General features: G+C 38.5%; 1 non-coding gene and 1 pseudogene across 1 annotated transcript; both read right to left on the reverse strand.

The window, feature by feature from the left end:
• Window positions 1-2,504: 2,504 nt before the first annotated feature.
• On the reverse strand, window positions 2,505-17,554 carry LOC140972446 (probable pectate lyase 8; annotated as a pseudogene).
• LOC140974668 (small nucleolar RNA R71) lies at window positions 17,539-17,644 on the reverse strand. Its single transcript, XR_012174826.1, has one exon. It is a non-coding gene; the product is annotated as a small nucleolar RNA R71 (small nucleolar RNA).
• Window positions 17,645-17,912: the final 268 nt, after the last annotated feature.

Consider the following 17,912-nt stretch of genomic DNA (forward strand, 5'->3'; position numbering starts at 1 on the left):
TTGTTGTCGAAAGTTTGGACTCGATTTCTTTGAAAGGATTCATAACGATACTTGATTTCATTCGATGGCGGAGATGGTGGTGACTGATTAGTATTAGGGTTCACCAATCCTTGAAAAGTTTTTGTCAGTATAGTAGCTATGACCATCAAGTCCACTTGGTTAAGATTGAACCCTGGTGTTGGTGGTGGAGGCCATCTTCATTGTTGTCATCGTCGTTGTTGTTTCGGTTGCGGTTAGCATAACACGGGTTACAAGTCCTACAAAAATTTCCAAAAACGAAAATTACCAAAAACGAAAAAAGCTGATTTCTGAATTTTTCTTAGGCGTCGAGGCATCAAATATAGTTTTAGGCGCCCGAGTCTCGCTGAGATAGGCATTGGCATGACAAATGCGGTGTTTAGGCGCATTGCATACACAATTCAGATTTTTGGAGGTGTGTTTTAGTGCCATGCACTTTATCTGCAAACATCAATGCAAAATAGGTGCTAAGGCGACTGATCCTCCAATAGATGGGCGTTGAGGCGCCAGTCTTGAGCAAATATACACGAATTTTTACCAACCAAATTATAAACATGACGACTCTGATATCACACTCATGATCGAGGCGCGTTGACATCTGCCATTGTTTAAGAATTTAACAATTGAAACAATAAACCTCACATTACAATATATAAATAAACCAATATTTTTCAGAAAAAGTAAACATTTTCTTTCCAATTATACAAAAACTAAATAAATACAAAAGGTGCAGAAGTTAATTACAATCGAACTAAAGCAAATTAAAATTAAACTATAGAGCTGATCACCATCCTCAAAATAACTCTTGTTCCTCGTCGTCAATTTTTTATTTGTTTTTATCTAGAAAAGGAGAGTAAGGGATGTGTATTTTGTGAAAAACTCAGTAGATATTTTGGAAACACAAATAATTACGCATTGGTGTCTTAACTTTTTCAGGGTTTTAGACAAGTAAGACAAAGGTAATAATAGTTTGTTGGTAAAAAAAAAATTTTTAAAAAAAAAGAAAAAGAAAAAGTTTGTTGGCCATCCCCATAACGATTATGCCTCTCTTTCTCGAGGTAACCAGTGCATTGAAATTGAACAATTTAATTTTCCAAAACAAATTATAATTTCCAAAAATAAAAACAGTGCTATACAATTTTCATTCTCTTTTACCGAATCAATTTTATCTCATCTTCGCATTTACCAGCATAATTATTACTACATTTTAAAGTAAAAAATGTTTATATATTATTTCTTTAAAATATTCTATTATTATATAATACAAAAAATAATATTTTAAAATTTTAATATAATTTCATCCGGCTAATTTGACTTAATTTGATGTTTATATTCATTTTTATTTCTTGAAAACAAGACCAAACTCATATTTTATTTCCCTGGAATTTTTCACCAAGAAATCTCCAAATATTACCGAACTTTTCTTGAAAATCAGTCAATCAAGGCATCGAAGAATGAAAGAGGATTAAGAAGCGCTATATATAGTTTAAGGATCGCAATCAAAAGCAGTATATTTTGGGTTGATGAGATGCTAACAAAATGATAATATTTTCACATTAGATCTAACTGTCCAATTTTAATTTGAATATGTGGGTAATAATATTTTTATATGGTCAAATCAATTTGGCAAACACTTGTGTGAGACGGTCTCACGAGTCGTATTTTGTGTGACAGATCTCTTATTTGGGTCATCCATGAAAACGTATTACTTTTTATGCTAAGAGTATTACTTTTTATTGTGAATATCGGTAAAGTTGACTCGTCTCACAGATAATGATTCGTGAAACCGTCTCACAAGAGACCTACTCTGTCAATTTTGGACCACTTAAATTTTGCATTAAAGTAGTACTCTTATGATAGCATGAATTCAACCATGTTTTCCATTGAGAAGTTGGATATTTCAAACGTAATGTAACGTGACTATGGCCTAAAAATATGATATTTCAAAAAGATAGTGATGAGATAATACAGAGTTAAATGCATTACATATTGCTACTATGGGCAGTTCTTGAAGCTCAATTTTTACTTATAATAATATCCGAAAAAATGCATGTCACGTGACAATGCAATTGAGGAATTTGGATTCATTTTGAGGAAAAAAATATCGGGATGATACGGGAAGAAAATTATAAAAATTACTCGAAATAACCCTTTTGCGCCTGCTACAAAAGGATCCGAAAAAGTTCAAGGTGAAGTGGGATGGATGTTGATTAAAGAAGTGTTTGCAAACTCCTAAAAAAAATGATTATGAATTTTTGCTTTACAAATTTGCAAAATTTTGTAAAGAAATAATCCATAGCCATTTTTTAAAAATATTCGCAAATACTACCTAAATAAGTGGAATGAATGATGCACGATAAATTGTTCCTTGATGGAAAATAGCAAGAAATTGGAAGAAGATAGGCTAATTATATATAAGAAGAATTATGTTAAACGTCAGATTCGTTTAATCTTGTTCCATAATTTGGAACTTGGATATATAATTATCAGCAATGGAAACCGTTACCGCAGTGAAGGGCACCGGCACCAGAGGTGATGATGGCCACAATGGAAGAAGATTCGGCAGCCAGACTTGAGGCTCTAGTGTAGTTGGCTGCAGTGCCGCCAGACTGGACGAAATAGGTCCCGTTTAGCATAAGATCACCCTCTGATCTCCAGCTCCAGTGCCTCCATCATTTGTTCCTTGAATTCCTTGGTCTCTTTGTTACCTGTCAAATTTTATATAAGTGGCAATCCCAATAACTCGAAGGTGGATATTATCAGTTGTATCTAGAGGGAAAAAAACACCTCTATTGCAAAAAGGTTGGATGGGGCAAGAAATCTGTTGCCTTGGCTGTTAATGGTAGGATTCGCACTCCCACCAATAGCATACATCTCCCAGGAAGTGTAGTCATTGTTTACCACGTGAAAATACCAATGCCTGCACCTGGATGGTTAAAAATACACTTCTCTTTAATCAAAACATAACAGGGTAGCACCTAAACTGGTCCCTAAGCAAAGAGCCATAAAGAAGTGAAGAATTCTTGTATTTTACCTAGGCATTCTCTGTTTTAGGCCCTCTCCAAAATGATTGTAGGCAATTGTCACCTGCATTACAATGTCCCTGGCATATGAGTCGCTGTGTCCCAATGACAACCTGTTTAGAAGCATGTAATAAAAATGTTAATTCAATAACACTTCAACCTACGATTAACTTTAACTACAGCTTTGCAAATGAATGAATGTTAACCTCATTGTGATGAGTAAAGTAATTGTTAGATATGCTAATAGCTGTTGATCCCATGATAGCATCAATTAGCCCGTACGAACATCTCGAAAGGGAATTATGATCGATCCAAATGTGGCTTCCCCCAAAAATAGAAAACCCGTCACCATCAGCCATGGTTCACCGTCCATAATGCAAAGGCGAGCTCTGCACCATCGCATTACCCGTTGGCTTACAGTCATGAATGTGTAGCCCATGAATGATGATATTACTCACAAACTGCATGGCAAGTCAAGCTCCATTGGCAATATGGACGTTGGCTCCACGGCCTTCGATTATCTTGAAGATGTTCATGATCAGCTCTTGCTTTAGCATGATGACCTTGTCTCTTTTGAAGACTATCCACTAGGGTTGATCTTGAATCACGCCATGGCGCAGGGTGCTAGGGCAAGGGTTCACGGGGTCGTGGTCGCTGGGGTCAGTGTGATACCCTTGTCCCACATCTTCAAAATTAAAGATTTAAAAATGAGTTTATAATGGCTTACAATGGACTTCTATAGCAACTTGAGTTAATCATTTTCGTAAAGCGAGGACGGATACGAAGTATTTGCTATAGGAGCCCATTGTGCAGTCACGTAGATGCGGGCCTGGGCTCGGGGCGTGACAGAAAGGTATCAGAGCCGGTCACCGGCATGAAACACCGGGAAATAAGTGCTATGCGGGGCAAAGTGCTACGTGCATGGGAGCCACCTCTTGAACCTGCGTGGCAAAGTGCTACATGACGGGAGCCACCTCTTGAACCTGTAGGAGCCACCTCTAGATTATCGGCGTTGATGGATCGAAATGTCAGGCCGCGACGATGACGTCTCGTTCTGAAGGAGGGGTGATTGTGATACCCTTGTCCCACATATTAAAAATTAAAGATTTAAAAATGAGTTTATAATGGCTTACAATGGACTTCTATAGCAACTTGAGTTAATCATTTTCGTAAAACGAGGATGAATACGAAATATTTGCTATAGGGGCTCATTGTGCAGTCACGCAGGCCCGGGCTCGGGCTCGGGGCGTGACAGTCAGAGACTCCATAGTACCTTCCATCTCTGCCACCGATGGCATTGCATCCAAAGCCGATCGCGCAGTCTACGAGGCGCCGACAGTTGCGCATTCAGTTGCCTTGGCAGCCCAGCAGTCATATATGGGGTTACCGCTTCCGCAACGAAAAGAATATTCCTTATTTATTTTGAAAAATTGATAATCTCAATTTAAGATTTTGTCTTTCTAGATTACAACATTTTGGTAAATTTATCTCTAGATATTAGATTATTTATTTCTGATAGGATATTTATCTCTAAGATATTTTATCCTAGTTTAAAAGAATTTTATTCCTATTAAACTCTTGTTTCCATGTTTGTAGGATTTGTTTTATGGAAAGATAATTAAGTCAAGATATAGAGATCTATATATATGAAATATTCCGTGAAGAAGAGCGATCACTTTTGCAGGGGCGCAGCTGTTGGAGTTTTTCTGAACATACTCAAGTTTAGTATTGAAGATTTTTGTGTGAAGAATGTGTGTGATTGATTCACATAATTACCTTGTTACTGATTGGTATTGACGACACTCAAAAACAATATTGCGTGAAGTGTTGGATGAAGAGTGGCTTCGTTTGGTTTTAAGCAATACGATCTTTTGTTTTATGCATCTAGTATTTGATTTGAGTTTTTGAATGCATTTTAATTCCATGGAGTGTCAAGGAATTTAGTTTTGTTAATCTCATTAGTATTGATTTTTGTAAACGATTTACATATTTTTCTAGTAAATTTTTGCCATGAGATATTGCACAAGTACGAATATTTGTGCATAATTTAAATATAGTGTTTATTTATTAAAATTATATTTGTGTGTTAATAAATAATTTTCGCTGCCTGTTGTGTACTAGTGTTGACAACATCTGAGCACAACATTAACTTCTGATACACACTTCATAATTTATTTCCTGTCGGTTTATGATCAACAACATCCTTTCACACTGAAATAGAACTCCAGCTTCCTCCTCTTCGTGCTGTCCTGGATTTTGGTGACATTTCGGGAATAATGGCCAAATTGTTGTTATCAATCATATTTGATCATAATTCTTAAAATCCAACAACGTGAACATATATAGTGTTTACTTTACATGCATTTTTTTCCTTCAAGTCTCGTACAATTTTTTGTTCAAGTAATATTTTTGTGGGGACCCGGGCTCTAACTCAATTATCTTTGGGATTAGGTGGATCTTTGCTAGAAAATGTAGGTCAAAATTTTGCTTTTAACATTATAAACCAGTGTATATAAATCATACATAATGCTCTCATATTATTTGACTCAAAGTATCATTTACTTGTTCAACTACAAATATCCTACTAGTGTTTAAAATTTAAATACATGTCTAGTAATAAACCACTAGTTCTTCTTCTCAGCCCGAAATCTCCACGCTATCTCGATCTCTCATCTTTGTCTTGACCCTGATCCTGTCCCATCTGTTGTTATGCACACATACAAACACAACAACAGCCGGAAACTCCGGTGAGAACAAATCCCAGTATAAAACATGTATACATGCATGTCAAGCAATGTAACTCATGAACATACTATCATGAATATAATTAATAGCAATATGTCCCACAATCTATGAAACATAATCAATATAAGGCAAGCAACTTAATTCAAACTCATATCTTTGACTCGACTCATATCTACGTCTAGGGATCCCGGTGTGAATAAGACGTAACAAGTCTCCCACCTACTCTCCAAATCATGATGGCGGTACGTCTTATTCCTAGATTTCGGTCATGTCTGTATCGAATCTTTACAATCGGAGTCGATCTTCTCCTATGCTTCGATACCACCGAACATCTAGAAAGTTTGGCAAATCTGCCAATGACTCTCCTATCTCAATGCGTGTAAATAAATCAAGATAAAGCACAAGCATAGCAAGGTATAGAAATCTATTATGCGATTTTGGGAAACTCGAATCAAATCTAACTCGAGTTGTATCTTCCCGAATCAGCATGAATTATACCTTTCTTGTCATAGTCTCGGTTGAATAAGTCGAAGTCTTCAAATCTCGATATCAAATATGTTACCACAAATCTGCAATGACATGTATAAATGTACCATATCAACCTCTAACTCAAAAGAACACACATATGGGTCAATATTCAATCTCGGTATATTTCGACGGCATAACGGCGTAATCTCGCGATACCGGTTAACTCAAACATCAATAATGAATAACCATAATTCATCCTCATCAACCAATATCATATACAAGTCACAAAATCTGTATAATCCCAACCACAAATATGCTGAAATGCATAACAATCTCATAAGATCTCATTTCTTCGATCCGGTTTCGATTCTACGTATCTCAACATGTTAAGAACATATCATATAGCTCAAAATCTAATTTCCCCAACATTCTATTTGCAAACCAAGCAAGAACATAATAATACTTACATCCTTTGGTAGCTTGAAGCAAGAGGAGCAAGAATTTATAATCGGATTGAAAACCGTGCGGTTGGATCTCTCACAATTAAAAATCTAAACTAGAAGGAAGCTTGAGGTTTTCTGAGGATGTCTTTCGGTGACTTGAATTGCAAAGTGAGGAAGAATGAGTCAAATACACCTTGTATTGCATGGCAAAGACAAGTGTCTTATTCTTTGGTCTGCACGTCTCGCGCATATGAGCGACCATCACTGGCGCATATGCGCGAGAAGCTCTGTCTCGGCGCTTGACAATTTCAGCTGCTGGCGCATATGCGCGCCCTTTCTCGACGCATATGCGCCAACTTCTCTGGACAAACACTTTGGATACTGGACACCTCGCGCATATGCGCGCCTCTTGTCTTGCATATTCGCGAGACCTTCGTCTTGGCACATTTTGGAACCACACAGCTCGCGCATATGCGTGCCCACCAGCCGCGCATATGCGCGCCCACCAGCCGCACATATGCCCGAGACCTTCTGTCCTCGCACATATTCAAAACTCAACAATTCCAATCCAATCTCAACGTGCTCTGTCTATAATCAGTTCAATCAATCAAATACTCATCTCAGATTAACAGTATAAAATTTCGGGCATTACATTTCTCTCCCTCTAAGATATGATTTCGTCCCCGAAATCTAAGGCAATCAATCAAAGCTTATAAAGGAAGCAATATACTCAAAAGCTAAATAAATACTTACGTCATGAAAATAACTCGGGATATTTCTGTCTCATCTCTGATTCTGTCTCCCAGGTCGCTTCTTCAGTGCGATGACGACTCTATTGGACTTTCACCAGCGGAATAGTATTCGTTCTGAGCTGTTTGTCTTTCCAATCAAGAATCTGAATTGGCTGTTCAATATAACTCAAAGTGTCGTCATGCTCGGCTTCATCAGGCTGAATGACATGAGAAGCATCAGGCATATATTTACGCACCATCGATACATGGAAGACATCATGTATCCCAGATAGAGAAGGAGGAAGAGCAAGTCGATATGCACGATCGCCAATCTTTTCAAGAATTTCGTACGGACCGATGTATCTAGGAGACAACCTATCGTGTTTACCAAATCTGACAACACCTCTGAAAGGAGAAATCTTCAGGAATACTCTGTCTCCCTGTTCAAACACTAACGGTCGACGACGTACATTCGCATACTTGGCTTGTCTATCATGAGCTTTCTTCATTCTTTTCTGGATTAGTCTTACTTTATCAGTCATCTCTCAGATCATATCAGGCCCAAACTCTGGTACTTCTGAGATGTCATCCCAATACAACGGAGATCTGCACTTCTTTCCATATAAAGCCTCAAACAGTGCCATCTCGATGCTTGTCTGATAACTGTTGTTGTACGAGAATTCACAAAGAGGAAGTGAATCTTGCCAACTAGTGCCAAAATCTAGCACTACAGCCCTTAGCATATCCTTTAAAGTCTGGATAGTCCGCTCTGACTGTCCGTCTGTCTGGGGATGGTAAGCAGTACGCAGGTGCAATGTCGTACCTAAAGCCTGCTGCAGACTGTGCCAAAAGTGTGAAGTGAATCGTGGAACACGATCTGATACGATCGACTTCGGCACACCATGCAATCTGACTATCTCTCTGACATGTATCTCTGCCATCTGATCATATCGATACGTCATTCTGTATGGAATAAAATATGCTGATTTGGTCAATCTATCTATCACAACCCAAATCGCATCACAGCCTTGGGATGATCGTGGTAACTTCTTAACAAAATCCATGGAAATGTGATCCCATTTTCATTCAGGAATAGATAAACTCTGAAGTAAAACTCCGGGTTTTTTCCTCTCGGCCTTCACCTGTTGGCAATTTAAACACCTAGATACAAACTCCGCAAATGTCAGATTTCATCTGTTTCCACCAAAACTGTATCTTTAGATCGTTGTACATCTTCCTGCCGCCAGGATGAATACTGAACCGACTACAGTGCGCTTCTGATAAAATCTGTTATCTCAAATCTGAAATATCTGGCACTACAAGACGGTTATTTACATATAGAACATGATCATGTATCTGATACTCTGAGTGATGTCCCGATCTGACCATCTGAATCGACTTCTGAACATTCTGATCATTTTTCTGTGCTTCTATAATGAGAACAATCAGATCTGGTTCCATTTGAATCGCAGCAAGTCGCAATGTTATACAATCTGTATCAAATACTAATCCAGACAAACAGCAATTCTCAATCAAATTAGAAATACCTATCATCGATAAGGATAAAGCACATACTTTTCGACTCAAGACATCTGCTGCTGCATTTGATTTTCCTGGTTAATACTTGATCTCGCAATCAAAGTCTTTCAGCAGATCAAGCCATCTTCGTTGTCTCATGTTCAATTCTGACTGAGAAACAGATACTTCAGGCTTTTGTGATCAGAATAGATTTCAAACTTCTCGCCGTAGAGATAGTGTCTCCATATCTTGAGTGCAAATACAATGGCCGCCAATTCAAGATCATGAATTGGGTACCGAGTCTCGTGTGGCTTCAACTGTCTCGAGGCATATGCAATCACATGTCCTCGCTACATAAGAATACATCCTAACCCTTTGTGAGATGCATCACAATATACAACGAAATCACCAGTACCTGACGGGATAGTCAATACTGGAGCACTGGTCAATCGTCTCTTCAACTCCAAAAAGCTAGACTCACAAGCTTCAGACCACACAAATGGCGCATTCTTTTGTGTCAACTGGGTAATAGGTTTAGCAATACTAGAGAAATCTTTAATAAATCGACGGTAATACCCTGCCAAACCCATAAAACTGCGAATTTCTGGCACTGAGGTCGGTCTCGGCCAACTGATCACTGCCTCAACCTTACTGGGATCAACTGATATACCATCTCCGGATATGACGTGACCCATAAATACAACCTGATTCAACCAAAACTCACATTTTGACAGCTTGGCATACAATTTCTCAGTTCTCAAATTTCTCAATACAGTTCTCAGATGCTCAGCATGATCAATCATATTCTTCGAATATATCAAAATGTCATCAATGAAAATAATCACAAAATCATCGAGATATTTCTGAAACACACGGTTCATTAGACCCATAAAAACTGCTGGAGCATTTGTAAGACCAAACGGCATGACAATAAACTCATAATGTCCATACCTGGTTCTAAACGATGTCTTCGGTATATCAGAATCTCTGACCCTCAGCTGGTGATATCCAGGTCTCAGATCGATCTTCGAATACACTGAAGAACCCTGCAACTGATCAAATAAATCGTCGATACGAGGCAATGGGTATTTGTTCTTTACCGTTGCTTTGTTCAGTTGCCGGTAGTCAATACAAAGTTTCATCGAACCATCTTTCTTTCGAACAAACAGTACGGGAGCGCCCCAAGGAGACACACTCGGTCTGATGTATCCCTTGGTTAATAGATCTTCTAACTGAGTTTTTAATTATTTCAATTCGATTGGCGCCATTCAGTACGGAGCTCTAGAAATCGGAACTGTACCTGGAATAAGCTCAATGCTAAACTCTATCTCTCGGGCTGGAGGTAACCCTGGAATCTCGTCTGGGAACAAATCAGCAAATTCACATACCACTGGCAATTCTGCCAAGGTAGGGCTCGATTTCAGTAAATCTACTGTATACACAAGGAATCCCTCTGCTCCTTTGCGTAATAATCGAGTCATAGATAATACAGATATTAAAGGAATCCGAGATCTGGAACCTTTACCGTAGAATTTTCACTCATCTGCCATCTTTGGTCTGAATCTGACAACCTTCTGGAAACAATCTACAGTGGCTCGGTACTTGGTTAACATATCAATACCGACAATACAATCAAAATCAGATAACCCAAGCACAATGCAATCTAAATTAATCTCATTACCCTCAAATTGTAGTATACAATGTCTAACCGATGTCACGGATATCAAACCACTTCACAACGGAGAAGAGACAGACACTACAGTAGCTAATGACTCGACATGAAATGAGTGTAACAATGCAAAACGTTCTGATATGAATGTATGAGATGCACCTGTATCTATCACTACATAGGCAGGATAGCCGCAAAGAAAACAGTTACCTGCAATCACATCATCTGGTGCATCTTGGGTCTGCTCTTCTGTCAGTGCAAATACTCGAGCCTGCTGTCTAGGAGGCTGGCTCACTGTCTGGCTACCTCTGGCTCGGGGCTGGGTCTGTGTAGGGGCTTGCTGAAAGGAATGAACAGATGAAGCTTGCCTCTCAGGCTGATTTACGGAACCAGATGCTCCTACCCTCTGAGCTTGCTGTACCCCTTTCTGTGGACAAACCCTGGCGAAGTGTCCTTGCTGTCTGCAGATATTGCAACGACCCATCACGCCCTGACACTGCTCAGTGGCATGTCGGCCTCCACAAGCACTGCAATACACCCCTGTATAATCTGAACTCTGACCAGGACCTTTCTGTCGTGACCCACTAGAGCTTGATGAACTGCTACCTGACTTCTTGAACTGTTTTCCTCGAGCTTTCAGTTGATCTTTCTTGCCACTACTACTACCACCGCTCTTGAATCTGGGAGGTGATTGAAAAGAGGGTTGTGGTGGTCTCGGAATCGGAGCAGCATACGATAGTCCTCGTTGCTTAATCAGGCCCGCTTCCGCTCCCTTGGCTCGGTTCAAGGCATCTGCAAAGTTGTTCGGTCTGCCGGTGTTCACCAAGGTAAAGATATCAGGATTCAAGCCATTGATAAACTGATCTGCAACGGCCTCGTCACTCTCTACAACGTGAGGAGCAAATCTGAGCAATGTCGAAAACTTTGCCACATATTCTTCGATATTCAACTGTCCCTGTCTCAGATTGGCAAATTCAGCACCTTTATATTTTCTATATGACACGGGAAAGAATCGTTGATAGAACTCTGCTTTGAAAACTTTCCAAGTGATCTCTGTGCCACGATGCTCCAAGGCTCTTTTCGTGGTAAGCCACCAGTTCTTTGCAACTTCTTGCAGTTGATGCCGAATAAGTTTAACTCATTGCTCGTCAGTGTAGTCAAGAGATTCAAATAACATCTCGATGTCATCGAGCCAACTTTCACATTCAACTGAATTTTCTGTGCCCTTCAGTGTCGGTGGTCGGAATGACTGAAACCGCTTTAACAAAGTCTCCATCGGTGTAGCGGTCAGATCCATCGGATCATTGGATGTACTGCCCTGTTCTGGTGCCCGACCTGCTACTGGTTGCGGTACTCGTCGAGGAGGCATATCTGATTATCAAACGGATTAGTACACAACCTATACAATCTGTCTCAGTCCTCTTCTGATCATATACCACTGATCCAGAATCGGTTCTGATTCAGTATTCGCAATTAGATGCTGTAATCAACTCAGATAACAATATAACATATAATAATGAAAGCAATAAATCATGCCAGCACAATCAGAGCAAGGAAGAAAAATTCGTTCTACCCCCGCTCATTCTATTCTATTTCAGTCTAAAGGATCTATCGCTCTGATACCACCTGTTGTAGGGACTCGGGCTCTAACTCAATTATCTTTGGGATTAGGTGGATCTTTGCTAGAAAATGTGGGTCAAAATTTTTCTTTTAACATTATAAACCAGTGTATATAAATAATACATAATGCTATCATATTATTTGACTCAAAGTATCATTTACTTGTTCAACTACAAGTATCCTACTAGTGTTTAAAATTTAAATACATGTCTAGTAATAAACCACTAGTTCTTCTTCTCAGCCCGAAATCTCCACGTTATCTCGATCTCTCATCTTTGTCTTGACCCTGATCCTGTCCCACCTGTTGTTATGCACACATACAAACACAACAACAGCCGGAAACTCCGGTGAGAACAAATCCCAGTATAAAACATGTATACATGCATGTCAAGCAATGTAACTCATGAACATACTATCATGAATATAATTAATAGCAATATGTCCCACAATCTATGATACATAATCAATATAAGGCAAGCAACTTAATTCAAACTCATATCTTTGACTCGACTCATATCTAAGTCTAGGGATCCCGGTGTGAATAAGACGTAACAAGTCTCCCACCTGCTCTCCCAATCATGGTGGCGGTACGTCTTATTCCTAGATTTCGGTCATGGCTGTATCGAATCTCTACAATCGGAGTCGATCTTCTCCTATGCTTCGATACCACCGAACATCTAGAAAGTTTGACAAATCTGTCAATGACTCCCCTATCTCAATGCATGTAAATAAATCAAAATAAAGCACAAGCATAGCAAGGTATAGAAATCTAGTATGTGATTTTGGGAAACTCGAATCAAATCTAACTCGAGTTGTATCTTCCCGAATCAACATGAATTATACCTTTCTTGTCGTAGTCTCGGTTGAATAAGTCGAAGTCTTCAAATCTCGACATCAAATATGTTAACACAAATCTGCAATGACATGTATAAATGTACCATATCAACCTCTAACTCAAAGGAACGCACATATGGGTCAATATTCAATCTCGGTATATTTCGACGGCATAACGGCGTAATCTCGCGATACCGGCCAACTCAAACAACAATAATCAATAACCATAATTCATCCTCATCAACCAATATCATATACAAGTCACAAAATCTGTATAATCCCAACCACAAATATGCTGAAATGCATAACAATCTCATAAGATCTCATTTCTTCGATCCAGTTTCGATTCTACGTATCTCAACATATTAAGAACATATCATATAGCTCAAAATCTAATTTCCCCAACATTCTATTTCCAAACCAAGCAAGAACATAATAATACTTACATCCTTTGGTAGCTTGAAGCAAGAGGAGCAAGAATTTATAATCGGATTGAAAACCGTGCGGTTGGATCTCTCACAATTAAAAATCTAAACTAGAAGGAAGCTTGAGGTTTTCTGAGGATGTCTTTCGGTGACTTGAATTGCAAAGTGAGGAAGAATGAGTCAAATACACCTTATATTGCATGACAAAGACAAGTGTCTTATTCTTTGGTCTGCACGTCTCGGGCATATGCGCGACCATCACCGGCGCATATGCGCAAGATGCTCTGTCTCGGTGCTTGACAATTTCAGCTGCTGGCGCATATGCGCGCCCTCTCTCGGCGCATATGCTCCAACTTCTCTGGACAAAAACTTTGGCTACTGGACACCTCGCGAGACCTTCGTCTCGGCACATATTGGAACCACACAGCTCACGCATATGCGCTCCCACCAGCCGCGCATATGCGCGAGACCTTCTGTCCTCGTACATATTCAAAACTCAACAATTCCAATCCAATCTCGACGTTCTCTGTCTATAATCAGTTCAATCAATCAAATACTCATCTCAGATTAACAGTATAAAATTTCGAGCATTACAATCTTGGATCAACTTCAGCCTATCTAAAGTTAACTTGTGAATCACTTATGTCTAAGATGATGTTATCCGGGTGAATCGAGTATGATTGGTGTGGGCAATCCACCGGATGATGAGGATAATTTTGTATTTAGGAAATTTGAGTAAGGATAATGGATTCCACTGTGACCTGTAGACAATGAAATGAACTCGTGAATGGGCGTCGGAGGAGTGTCCGACGTAACCACTCTGATGCTTAAGTCAACAAGTGAAGAAGAAAGTTACAAGTGATATATGTGCGAGTATATGTGAGTGCTCGAGAGTTTTTTAATTCCAGAAGACGTAAATGAGAAGTATACCTGCTATTTATAGGAGGAGATCTCATGGTTACCTTGTTTTCAGTGCCCACCTGCTATGTATGGTAAGGAGGCTATCTATACCCTGCTTTTGATGACTTCTAGGACACGCCAAACCCATATTGTTTTGACAGATAAGATAGCTCATACCGATACACTCGAGTGTGATGCGCTTCTCGAGGTAGCCCGGGTAAAAGTTCCTTGGAGCTTGTAAGAGATCCCGGGCTGCTGATAGCCCGGGGAGAAAATGTCCCGGGCACTCACCTGCCTGGATGCTGAAGAAATCTTCCTGCACACATAATCTGATTTGGACTATCCATATAATATCTCGGGTCATTCCTGACCCGGTCCTTTAGGGGTATAACCACCCATCCACCCGGATAACATCATAGGATTATGAATAAATAATATTTGATATATATAGCTTATCCAAAACTATATAAGTAGTTTGATTTTTCATTGTGTTGGACATATTCGCCATTATAGGATTTGACCCGATCACATGATAAGATAAAATAAATTCGATACCCATCATGTATGATCTCTGCATATGAAAAATGGAAGTCACGGTCATCCATATCACTCACAAAATCTAGAGATATCTTATTTTCATATTTTTCACACTCAATAAAAAGTTCTTGTATTGTCGAACTATCGTGGGTGTTCCCCAAATACTTACATACCACGAGTATTTCATGATCAACATATTTTAAAAGTATCAATCATTAGCTGTCTGTTCCCAGGTTATGGAGTAAGGGTTGGAAAATGACAATCACTCATTCTTAAAACCACTTGTCTTAAGACCAAAGAATCGGGCGGAAGGTACTTGGTCTACTTAGATCTATATCATACACATCTACCACATTGAATAATTGTCATGAACTTTGTGAATTGGTAGTTGAATTACTTGAATGCATATAGAATTCCAAGATTTGTCCCATGCACTCGACTTAAATGAAAGAAAAAATACCAAATTTTGTGTATGTTAGATTTTTTGGACGCCAATTTATTGACTTGGTTGTAATTAACAGTCTTTATTTTAATATAATTTACATTTCATGGTTTTCGTTTCGATTTATCTGTATACCCATGCAATCGATGTAAATAAAGACTTTGATTATACTTTAATACAAATGAATCATAATTCGATCTTGAAACTCATTTGTAAACACTGAATATTGATATGTGTTATTTTTACGTGTTTTATTGCATTAGTTTTGTATGTGTTTGCATTGTGTGTGTGTTCATTTCATTTATATTTTGCTCATTTTAACAATATCATATGCATATGATCGTGGCTCACTCGTATTTGATGAATTTGGAGGCTAAATGGCCCGGAAAGTGAATTAGGATGAAAAGTATCAAAGAAAGGAGAAAATGATGAGAACTTGAGGCCGACCAGTTGGCGTTCGAGCGGAAGAATCTTACCGTTCGAGCGGGATCTACAGTTGGAAAATATTATGCGTGTGATTTCTTTCCATCCGGGCGAGGCTCTTACCAATTTTGGCCAGGAAAGTGGAATATGGGTGAGACTAATGAGAAAAAACCCTAATTTTTTAGCAGCCATTGAAGCTTGGAGGAGATGATTTACTTGAAGTTGAAGAATTTCGAGATTTTTGAGCACCATTCTTCTCGTTTTTATCAAGTCTAGTGTTTCTAGTTTAAACATTGTTTTGCATATTTTTATCATGAATTCTAGGAGTTAAATTTTCATATTTGTTGGGATTTAAGTGGATACTACCCCAAAACCGTGATTTTAATTAATTTAACTCTCGACTTCTTATCTATTCTTGATTATGCTATTTTTTTTCGTTAAATTATTAAAGCGTAGCTAAATTTAATATTAATTTCATATTACGAGTGAGTTCGAGAGAATAACTTGTGATAGAAATGAGTAACATAGTCCATAGATTTACAATTTACATAGAGATATGAAATTGTATACACGTTGATAGTCATAGTCCAATATAGAACGACATGCAATTCACCTTTGATAAATAATTAAAAAGATTTAATTACTTCATTGTGTTGAATTAGTTTGGCATAGCTCGAAATGACGTGTTCAATTGTTTAGGAAATCCTGTCAAAAGAGAGGATCATTGTCGGGATTAATTAATTAAATTAACAAGGGGTAAGTAAACTAAGATTCTAAACAAATTCATTTTTCATTGAATCCTTAACTAATCATCTTAGTTTGTTCATTTCAACATTTAATCCTTGAATCATTTAGTTAATTATTTATTTAATCATTCTAGTAGTCAGTAATCATTCAAATCATTGTTGCTAAAGGTTTAATAGTTGGAAAAAATATTTGTGTAATTTAGTCCCTGTGAAATGATATCCATATATTTTTATACAATTTACTATTACTTGTCATCGTGCATTTGCAATTATTTTTGAGCATACAAAATCATATTTTTAGTGAGTAATTTAATTTACAGTGCAAGTTTTGTTCAACTAAGTTTTTGGCGCCGTTGCCGGGACTATTAATCCACAATTTCATTTTCACTTATTTACTTTAGCATTCTTTATTTTATTTTATTTGAATTGACATCTTCAATTTCTTTGCAGATATCTCTTTCGGTGCATGCCGAAGTCCCTTGAATTTGAACTTGATATTTTCGATCCCGAGATTGAAAGAAATTTTTCGTAGGAGAAGACAACAGCAACGAATCGAAGAAAGAATGAAAGTACCTAGACAGGAAGATGAGTGGAGAGAAGAAGAGAGGCGAGTCGAGGTGCCAAGACGCATACCAATGCTGGAGTATGCGCAACCATCTCTAGATGGAGCACGTCCAAGCACAGTGAGACCAACCATCAGGGTGAACTAGTTTGAGATCAAGCTAGCCATTATTCAGATGATCCAGAATACTGTCCATTTTGGGAGAACTGCGCTAGATGGCCCAAACAATCGTATCGCAGACTTTCTTGAAATTTGCGATACTTTTAAATTTAATGAAGTTTCTGATGATGCTGTTAGATTGCGTTTGTTTCATTTCTCTAAATGTGACAAAGCTAAAGCCTGGTTAAACTGTTTGTCTGTAGGTTCCATCACTACTTGGGAGGACATGGAAATAACGTTTCTCATCAAATACTTCCCTCCATATAAGACAATGAAGTTGCGAGCAGACATTACTACCTTAGCCCAATTCGAGCAAGAATCCTTTTATGAGGCATGGGAGCGCTACAAAGATTTACCACGGAGATGCCCACATCACGAACTGCCTCTTGGGTTAGTAGTTCAAATTTTTATTATGGCTTGCTTACTGTCAATCGTACTATGATAGATGTTGCTGCCTGTGGGAATTTGTTGAGAAATACCATCAAAGAAAGATATGAATTGTTGAAGGAGATGGCTGCCAGCAGTTACTATCCTCAATCTGAGAGAAACAATCAGAGAAGGAGTGCAGGAGTTCACCAGGTAAGTGATTTTTCTGCGGTTGCTGCACAATTAGAGGCTTTGAGTAGGAAAATAGATAATATGAATGATG

The sequence above is a fragment of the Primulina huaijiensis genome, chromosome 3 (assembly GCF_012295235.1).
Source record: "Primulina huaijiensis isolate GDHJ02 chromosome 3, ASM1229523v2, whole genome shotgun sequence".
NCBI classification, from domain to species: Eukaryota; Viridiplantae; Streptophyta; class Magnoliopsida; order Lamiales; family Gesneriaceae; genus Primulina; species Primulina huaijiensis.